Raw genomic sequence first — 10809 nt, forward strand, 5'->3', positions numbered from 1 at the left:
AACCATGGCCCCTGATGATCCATTTTACAGAAGAAAAACAGCTTTTACTGGGTCAAGCCAACATTTTCTAAATTATTTTTTTGCCATAGACTTGTATTCCAGAAACGCCTCTTGCGCTCACAATCAAGTTTATTCTCCTTCCCACATGGGTTTCAACCTTTCTGCATCTGCTTTTCCGTATTCTCCACCTTCGTATTTATTCTTACAAATCCGTCCACTGTCTGAGGTCAACCTGCAGAGATATGTTGCTTTCCCACAAACGCATCACATCTGTGGGGTGCTTAGGACTTCTTCATGGGTGTCTAGCTTTGTGCCACCCCAGCATGACCTCCGCTTGACTGCGGAGACAACAATCACAATGACCTTGACCAGGGCCCCCCGCCTCCTCCTTCCCATTACCTGCACTAGTTCTCCGAATCCTGAAGGTAGAGCTATTTTGCTGTGGTGTGTTCATCCCAGTAGAACTCGATCATACTGTGTCTGAAGCCTCTTATGTTGGTAGGCAAATAGCCTAGACTCACAGAGTCTCATGATAAAGGTTAGAGAATAAAGTAAAGAATCTCATTTTGTACTGGGGTTGACACACTTCCTTCTTACCCTCCCAAACACGGGGTGTCATCATTTCTGACTTGGTTCCGAGTTCTTTCAAATGTTCTCGATTCCAATCGGTGGTCCTCTTCAACATTGAAGTGTTAATACAAAACTTACAGAACTTCTTATTAACAGAGCAATGAGCTCATTTTTAGTGTTTCCAAATGCTTCTTTATTCCATCTGGCCATGGGTTTCAAGACCCCTTCTTCACAGATACAGACCACATTTATAATGCAGTTTAACCGGAGGCGGGATGAAAGGTAAGCCAACAAACAAGGCAACAGAACTGTTCCAGTGATCTCAAAAGAAGGAAAGGAAGTAAACAACACAGACTTGATGATTTCTCATCCTGTTTATAGGGTATCCGGGCTGTTTTTAAGGAGAACATTGCACTCCATTTATGATTGTATAAATTATGGTTGAAGGCGCTTTTTGTTCCCTGTGGTTACTGCAGCTGCGTGTGACTATGTTGGGAGAAATTTGATATACTATTGACATTATTTTATGAAAGCCCCGTCAGGTTTTATTTGCGTAAATGATAGCTGAGAGACCCAAGTGGCTGTCACTTTCTGCAGAGAACATCAAAGGAAATAAACAGATGGGGGTGAAAGAGACCAATCTTGGACCAGACCCCAAAAAAGTGGAGGGAAGAGAAGAGTGATGCTAATTTCTGTCGTGTACAAATACTGCCTAATGAGAGCTTCATTCACCCTCATCAAACGTGCCTGAAGACTCGTCGGTGACAGCCACCACCGTTTTCAGGCTGGCCGCTATGGAAACATCTGTAGAATCATCTTCAGTGCATCTGATTTCTTTCTAATTCCATGTTTTCAAAAGCGAGTTGTTTCTCCTTCGGTTCTGAACTGATGTGACTGCTCTGGGACGTACACATGTGCTCTGGAAGGGACACACGGGAATATTTTAGATATAAGATAATTAGCCATTCTGGCACAGTTGCTCAATTCCAGACGTAGAGAGAACTGCATTACACCCTCCCGTCCCATTGCTAACCCTGGGAAGCCCCCTCTGTCCTGAGTGTTCAATGCTCTCTGATACCTGGCCTCAACCTGACCACTTGGTATTTCTTCTACCATATCGCATTTGCCTATTCTTCTCAGGACACCCCCAGCTGCCAGCCCTGTCTGATTAATTTTCATTTCTGGTGAAAGCACACTTTCGGCCTCCATGTCTTTAAGCAACCAGGGCTGAGAACAAAAAGGCAGGAAGTGCCTACTGCGTGAGGCACTTCCTGCAAATTTCACCCATCCTTCAGATGGGGTCCAGAAACCCAGAATTCTCCCCATGCAGCATATTGGTCCCCTCCCTGTTGCATCTTCATGATCATGGCCACCCTCAACATCTTCATCAACAAACACAATGACAGCTGGGGGAATTCACTTTCAATGTCCTCATAGTGCCACCATAAACCATAGAAAAGTCGAGATAAAAATCTTGTTTTTGTGGGGGCTGGAACTTATGAAGTTCAGATGACCCTTTTCAGAAGAAAAGACCAAATTGCACACACAAAGACCTTAGATAAAGAAATAAACATGAATTTAGACGAGGAAAGACATCACAATGAATCACAAATTTCAAGAAGCTTGCAAATAGTATAAGAAGCTTGCAAATAGTATAAGCCTCCTCAAATCCTGGCAAACCATGTACTGTTTTCATTAATAAACTACTGGAATATCAGATGTTTCTGATACTTTTCTTCATCGTGTTCCCTATTCTTTGTGCCTTTACAGGCAATTATTTGGAACGTAGATTTGCTGCTGTTGTTTTGAGTAGAATAAAAGATAATTCAGTCTTCTTCTAGTATGGCTGATCAAAAAAATATTAATGACAGTTTGGAATTTCCTTATTGGCAAAGTTGTGTAAAATTGCAGAGTTGTGTTAAATTAGGAACAGTCTCCATCAGACCTCTCTGGTGTATGACCTCTGAGACTTGGGAGAAATTCTCTAGTTATATTTTGGAAACCTTGTTCCCTATCCTTTACCACACTTGTGAGCTGCCAGCACTGGAAATGAATGGCCCTATCCCCAACCTCCGTCCCACCCCCAGCCACCATGCCGGTCAGTCTGCAGAGTGCTGGGCGTGGTGGTCCTGGAATGCATCCCAATTCCAGTCAACTAGCAGAGGCCTAAGGCTACAGGAGTGTAATGGCAAACCCCAAAACCAATAAACCCAGACTCCTGCATCCCCATGTAAGTCTTCCTTAGCCGAACCCCTAGGGCCCAGACCCACCACAGTAGCATGCTACAACTCCTACAGGAGTGTGAGGGACATGTAAAATGTCTTACTTGCGCTAATATATGTGTACACTTGTGAGCAATTGCTGGGGCCACTCCCAGGGCCTGTAAAGAGGCAGCTGGAAGGGAGAGGTGCCCAGAAGCCTAAGCATTGCAGGCAGGTCAGTAAATCTAGCACGGGAGCCTGGGACCCCTCCCGCACACCCGTGCACAAGAGTGTTAGACAGACTGTCCTACAGTCCTGGGGCCCCCCTTGCTGGCTCTTGCTCAGGGCTGCATTACCCAGAGCCCAGAGCCCCACCCCCAACCCCTCCACCATGGCTCTCACTTCCCAGATTGGCAGCAGGTAATGTGACTCAGGGTCTGCAGGCAGTCTCAGCGACATCCTTTTCTTTGCCTCTCTTCCCTGCATCCCGGGCAGCAAGAGCATCTCCCCTCTGTGTCAGGCCTGCCCTGATTCTCTTGGGGGGGGGGGGGCTATGGGGGCACCAGCTCAACCCTTTTCTGTTCAGTGGGGATTCCAGATCGAGCACTGTCTGTACTGTCTTATAAAGCCTGTTTATTTTTGCATTTGCCTATTAATAACTATGCCTGTGACTTACTTTTAATAAAGACGCTCGGAAGGAAAATAAAATGGGTAGGTGGTCTCCTTTCCTCCTGAGCACCTACCCTGCCCCTAGCCATTTGTGTCTAGTGAGATGCACAGGAAAGGTGCCCCAGACCACAGCCCCGAGACAGCATCCTGGCAGGATAGGGAGTGTTATCAATCCCTTACTTCTCGGCTGGTAACAATTTGAACACCTGGAAGCACTTATTAGCAGATAACTGTGCTCGAGGTTGTCAATTAAAATATGTTGCCTTATTCTGCAACACAGTGCCTGCTCCACCAAAGCCCAAACATGGCTCCGTCTCTGAGATCTTTTCGCGTTTTTTTGGAATATCCATGAATGATCCTTAATCGGTTGTTTCGATTGTGACAACATTTCTCTTTTATTTTTTATAAAATGTTCATGTATTATTTTTTCTAGAACTGTAACAATCTCATACAAAGATCTCAGGCAGGAAAATTAACTTCCGTGCAGGGGAGAGTTCATTAGCTGGCCCAGTGTCTGTGGTGTGTTGCTGTCTGTATCCTCTTGAAATGAGGAAGGGAAGTAAATTTCAGTCTTTCTCAGGGTTGCTTGTAATTCTAAAGCAATCTAAAATGCTCTGTGTGCTAATCATCATGAAATATTTGAAAAAAAACAAAGAATCATGTTGGTCATAAGGTGCGTCTAATGAGTAATAGAACAGAGCTAATCCTTACACACCTGGAAACCAACTTTAAATTTGATTCATTTAAATTCAACACCATTATTTTTGTAGGTAGATAGGAAGAGAAACCACAACGCTTTGCCAAACGATTTAAGACTGCTTTAAGTTGCAATTGCCATCATTTCCTGATTTGGAGATACCAGTGACAGAATAAGAAAGAAAGTTTATAAATGTTCTTTTCCAGGAGGACGCTTGTTTCAACTGCAAGAAAGAAGTTCCCCAGCAAAATCAGGAAATCCAGCTCGGGGCCCTGTCATGTATCAACAGCTTGTTGAAACAAGTGTATCAAATGCAGATTGCTGGGGAGAAAAATAAGGGAAAATGAGGGTGGTAGTTAGGACTTGAGCACAATTTCATGCATGACATTGAGATTTTGGACCTCTATTTTCAACTTTCCCTAATTCAATTTTGCATGCCTTATCCTAAGAAATATATTTTTTAAAAAATTTTAGCTATTCATGACAGAGAGAGAGACAGAGGGAAAAGCAGGCTTCCCTCGGAGCAGGAAGCCTGATGCAGGACTCGATTCCAGGACCCTGGGATCATGACCTGAGCCGAAGGCAGACCCTTCACCGACTGAACCCAGACACCCTTATCCTAAGATATTCTATATAAAACAAATACGTTATTGCTGTGTTTGTTGATGCATGATCAGGTTTATTCAAGGACAGGAAGGAAATTTCACAGGAATGTGAGCAAATTCTTGACATAAAGTGACTCCTCTCTAGTAAATAAATGAAGGGTGCAAATCACTACATTATGAAGCAAAATGTAATTTTCTGGGTAGTGTAGGCTGGGAGCCACCACCGGGCAGAGTGGAGTGTTGGAGGTCACCCACTTGAAGAAATCACAGAAGGGCCTTGTGAAAGCGGCCACTGAGCCAGGCCTGGAAACTCTGGAACTGAGAGAAGGGGAGAGGCGGGAGAGCAGACAGAGGTGATCACCGTCCAGGGAGGGAAACTGAGTTAGCAAAGCATGAGTGAGCCAAGGGCGCTACAGGTGTCAGGCTTTCTAGAATGAAATAAAGAGGACACAGCTAAGGGTAAGTGCTGATGTCGCACGAGTGCGGGGGGACAAGGGCTGAGACGAGCCGTTGCATTTACTAGAGACAATCCAGAGAGCCCGGATTCGGCAGCCTTGTAGAGACCATGAGCATTAATCCCATCTGAGAGGGCAGCGGGTCAGCCCTCTGTCTCCGCTAAACTCGCCCGTTGCGCACCGGCTCTTCATCACACCGTCTCTGCAACGCCGGGCCCCCAGGGATGTTCTCCTGAGTCCTATTCTGTGTACGATTTCTTACGACCACTATTATCTGACGCCCCCAAGATACGTTCTTCTGTACCTTTCGAGTTTAGCCCTGTCTCCTTTAGAATAGCCGACCTGCTTTTGCGTTCGCTCTCTTCCCTGGCGAGGAGGGGTGCGGAGGGCACTGAGTCCGCGGGGAGCAGGGACGTGGACAGGTGCTCAGGGTCTGTGACGCAGCCGCCTGCGAGACCCAGGCCCTTCCTCCCAGCAGCATGGGTGGCGGCGTCTGTTGGCGGGGGCAGGGGACCCGCGGGAGGAGCGGGTGCGGTTCTCCCGCTGGTCGGCGAGCCCGGAGTACGGCCGTGCGGTTCACCTGGTATTTCTGCGTGTTCTCAGATCTTCGTACAGAGTGTGACCCGGGCACCTGCTTCAGCTTTGCTGTTTGGGGCTCCTGTTCTGTGAGAGTCCATCTGCCTGAGGGAGGAGCCCTCTTCATCCCTAGCATTTGGCTACTTTAGCAGGAGCGAGGGGGTCTCCTCCTGCGTCAGTTGCAGTAGAATGAGTGATTTAATCGCTCACCAAAACCGGTGGGACACACACATACTCGCAGGGTGTCACCGTGGACAAAAGCGGGTAGTTAGGGACCTGATGCTGGTGGCGTTGTGTGAGCAGCTCACCCTCCGTTTCCATAGCTGGGCGGGGGTGGGGGGAGTCCTTCTTAACCTCGAGGCAGGAACCCACGTGATTCCCAACGTAGAAACCTGGCAAGGACATCGCCCTGCTCTGCAGGGTAGTCTGGTCATCCCAGGATTTGTTCACAAAGTACGTGGGCATTTCTCTTCAAAGCAAACTGATATATTTTCTATTACCTCAGCATGCCCTTTTATGACTATCCTGTCCTTGGCACCCCCTGAGAGCGCAGTGACCTAAGCGACAGAGGGTTCTGTGGTCGGACACAAGTGTAGCAGCAAGACTAACACTTAGAGGCCATCATTTCAGAATATTTGAGAAGAATGATATGACTTTTCATATAGGACACACTCGATGGTACTTAGCTAACTTTTTCAACTATCAGCAAAAAAGCGTCTCTGCGGTGTTCCAACTGCTATAATGCATAGAGGCGTAACCGTGCATGCTATTAACTTAGCAATTTTAAAATAACACACTCAAAAGCGGCAGGCATGAGCCATGCAAAGAAAGTAAAAGTTTCTATTTGGACAATGATTCCTCAAAAGTTTTTAGTGTGCTGGCTACTTCCCAGAACGTGTCACAGACTTTCTGAGCCAGCCAGATGGTGGAGGTCAAACCACGTGTGAGCCACTGTCTGAACTTCGTGGTGATTGTGGGGCCAAGAGTCATAGACACTCACCTGCCACAAGGAAGACACTGTCCCCTTCTTTCCTTCCTCCCTTCCTTCCTTTCACTTCCCTCCCTTCCTTCCTCTCTTCCTTCCTTTTACTTCTGTTCTCTTTTCTCCTTCCTTCTTTCCTTCCTTTTACTTCTGCTCTTTCTTCTGCCCTTTCTTTCTTTTTCTCTTTTGTTTTCTTTTTCTTTTATTTCTATCGGCTTCTTGAGTTAAATTCTGTCTTTAGATCCTAGAAAAAACACTGCATGATTCAAGCGATCCCTTGGCCCTCTTTGAAGGCACAGGGGAGGGGAGAACCAATAACGAGCTCCTTCCCTGAGAGATAATGGAAAAGACAGAAGCCCACAAAACTTGGATCACGCCCTGCAAAGAGAAGCGGTCCGCAGAATGCTGGCTTGGTGGGTTCCGACTGTGAGGATGTGAATTCCAGTCAAAGAAACGCAATCTGGGACATCTGGGACATTCGGGCCCATCCGTACTGTGTCTGCTTCGGCTAGAGATTCAGGCCAAGTGAAGGGGAAGCCCCGGCCTCCCTGTGGGGTGTGTAACCTCTGTCTCTGTACGGGACGCTCTTCTGTCCCATCCCTGGACTGGGAAATCCCAAGGTCACTCTGCTCCTTGCAGCTCTCATAAGCCAGTTTTGCACCTGCTGAGAACGTCTCTGTGTGTGAGTGACCAACATGGGCAGTCCCCTGGGCTTATTGGGACATGACTGGTTGCATGTGTTCCTGTGTGTGGTGTGTGTGGTTCTGTGTGGTCATAGCACATATGTGGGTCCATGTAACCCCCCCACATAAGGAGTCATGCTACCACCACCACCACAGGGCTCGGACTGTTCATTTATAACCACATGCACAGTCCCTGGTTACCCCATCCCCCAGCCTTGACAGGCACTGGTCACTTCTCCCTCTCAATGACTTTATCATTTAAGAATGTTGTGTAAATGGGATTACGCAGGGGTCCCTGGGTGGTTAGTCGGTTAAGTATCTGCCTTAGACTCAGGTCATGATTCAGGGGTGCTGGGATTGAGTCCCGGGATCGAGTCCTGCAACAGACTCCTTGCTCAGTGGGTATTGGGGGTGTCTGCTTCTCCCTCTCCCTTTGGCCCTCCCCCTGCTTGTGCTCTCTCTCTCTTTTACTATCTTGCTCTCATTCTTGTTCTCTCTCAAATATATAAATAAAATCTTAAAAATAAATGGGATTGTGCAGTATGTGTCCTTTTGACATGGACTCCTCTCTCAGAACAAGTCTTTCAAGATCCATCCAAGTCATTGCCGGGATCACTGGCTTGTCCTTTCGAACCACAGAGAGCCTCACACGCTCTCCCACAAAAGGACGTCTGGGTCACTTTCAGGTTTCTGCCCGTTACGGTGAAAGCTCCTGTGAACATTTGCGTTTAAGAGTTTCTGTGAACACCGGCTTTCATTTCATCAGGCTAGAGACCCAAGAGGACAATTGCTGAGTCATATGGCAAATGTGTATATGTTTTGTTCTGTAAGAAATGGCCATTTGACTTCCAGGGTAAAAAGAGAAAAAACAAACAAACAAGAACAAGCAAAACATGTTCATACCCTCACTGTGTGTGTGTGTGTGTGTGTGTGTGTGTGTGTGTGTGTGCGCGCGCGCGCTATGACTGGTCTTTACATCCAAACAAACTTGTGTTTCCGGGGGTCCGTCCAGCTTCTGCAGGGCAATCACATAAACGGTGTTAGCTTTGATCATTTGTACTGAAAATTGGATTTCTTCTTCTGTTTTGGTAGAATCTTCTGTATCTGCAAGAAAAGGAAACAGCAATGAGTAAGGACTGAAGCCGTTACCTAATTGAACTCGACTAAGTCTTAAATCATTAATCCTTTATGTTCTTTAAAGGTTTTATTTATTTATTTGTCAGGGAGAGAAAGCGCAAGCAGGGGGAGTAGCAGGCTGAAGGAGAAGAAGGGTCCTCGCTGGGCAAAGAGCCGGATAATGGGACTCAATCCCAGGACCTGGGGATCATGATCTGAGCCGAAGGCAGACGCTTACCCGACTGTGCTGCCCAAGCGCCCCCGTCATTAAGTCTTTAAAAGTAACAGATGTTGCAAACCCAAACGCATACAGTGAACTTCACTCCAGTACACACAGAGATGTCAGCGGGATGACCCAGCATTGCTGGATCTAGGAAGGAGGATGAGGGGGAAGACAAGGAGGGGCCTATTGCTGCAAGGCAGAACATAATCTCATTTCCAAAAGCACATGGGTATATTTTTAAAAGGCAGCATGATATAATAAAATTAAGAGTATAGTTGTGCTTATGAGAAATCAGAAGCTTAACATAAAAGGTGCGACCTGTCAATGGAAGAAGTGCTTGGGCAAACCAAAAGACTCAAAGGAACGTTAGAAGACACATCATGACGACAGTTCTAGCTGCTTCCATAGTTTGACCCAAGAGAGCATCACATGACCTGCACGAGGAACCAGACTTTGATATTTAAAATAAAAGGTGTTGAGGAAAACATCACATAGACATGGCATGTCTCCTGAACCGAAGAGTTATTATGCATTGGCATGTATTTCAGATCGATAAATATTTCAAATTTGTAAAATATTTCAAATCCTGAGCCTTCCCCTCCTGGTCTCCTGATAGGTATAATGAATAATATTCTGGCTTTCTAAAGGTCTTTAAAGCATAAAAAGAGAGCTTGTGGTTTGGACATGTTTAGTAACATCTAGTATGCAAAAATAGTATTTAGGGGCACCTGGGTGGCTGAGTGGGTTAAGCCTCTGCCTTCAGTTCAGGTCATGAACGCAGGGTCCTGGGATTGAGCCCCGCATCGAGCCCCGCATCGGGCTCTCTGCTCAGCAGGGGGGGAGCCTCCCCCCCGCCCCGCCTGCCTCTCTGCCTACTTGTGATTTCTCTCTGTCAAATAAATAAAACCTTAAAAAAAATAGTATTTAATGTGTTAAACGTAATTTTACATTTACAGGTAAGGTTTTCCCTGGAGGAAAGACTTGCATTTTCTCCCTCAGTTCAATTTAATCTTTGAGCTCTGACTGCTTTAATGGTCATTTTTCAGGACAAGAAGATAGTATCATAAATGAAAATAATTTTATAGGAATCTACCATGATACTGGGTATATCCGAAGGAAGCTGATAGGTTAGCATAATAAAATAATTCTAGGCATGTCAGATGATTCTTAATTAGCAAGTAGCATCCTTTTCCCACGGAAATGCATGTGATTAAAATGATTACTGTGTTAACCTTGGGCGTTACCGAGAGAAAGAAGTTGCTCTCTTTATGTTATGGATCGCATAGTATTTCATTTGTATTCCTGGTGATTTTTTGCTGTAGTTGAAAAACTTGGAAGAGCTGAAGTTTAGAAGGAAATCTTATTATTGTGGCACCATAAAACATCCTTACAACTTACCTGAGATGCGGTGGAGATTTATCGGATAGAAAGCGTATAATTTAACTGCCTTCCCCTGACTAGGCTAAAATTATTTCTTGAATCAAACTAATAAGATCTATTGACTGATTGTATATTGAATAAATTGCTGCACTCTGAATCTCAGATCAGCGGTGGCGAGAGCACACTCTTCCCGCAGCCATCCTCCCTCTGGAGGAATCAGAACTGACTTTGATAAAGGCGGGGATCATGTCACATCTGCGGAACAGAAGGACCGCCATCAGTGACAGAAGGCAGAGATCCTTCACGAGAAATGCACTGCAACCTAAGCTCTTTGAAGTATTTCTGAGATCTGATATGTTATGAAAGACAACGAGATACAGGTATTTAATATGCTTTAGCTATGGTGAGTCTTGAGAGACACAATGATATGAACCTCTGGAAACTAGAATGCTCTTAACTGTAGAAAACATGATGAAAGTTTCTTAGCTGATGTATACGGAATCTGCCAATAGGTAAATCGAAGAGAGGAATGTGTGGGGATTTCTAGTTACTTTGGAGACAGAAGGGGTGTAGATAATTCAGAAATTCCTAGATATCTCTTTCCCAACCACCACATTGATATTTCTTCCTTTCTCCTCTTTACATTTTATAC

Source organism: Meles meles, chromosome 10, assembly GCF_922984935.1.
Source record: "Meles meles chromosome 10, mMelMel3.1 paternal haplotype, whole genome shotgun sequence".
In the NCBI taxonomy this organism is placed as follows: Eukaryota; Metazoa; Chordata; class Mammalia; order Carnivora; family Mustelidae; genus Meles; species Meles meles.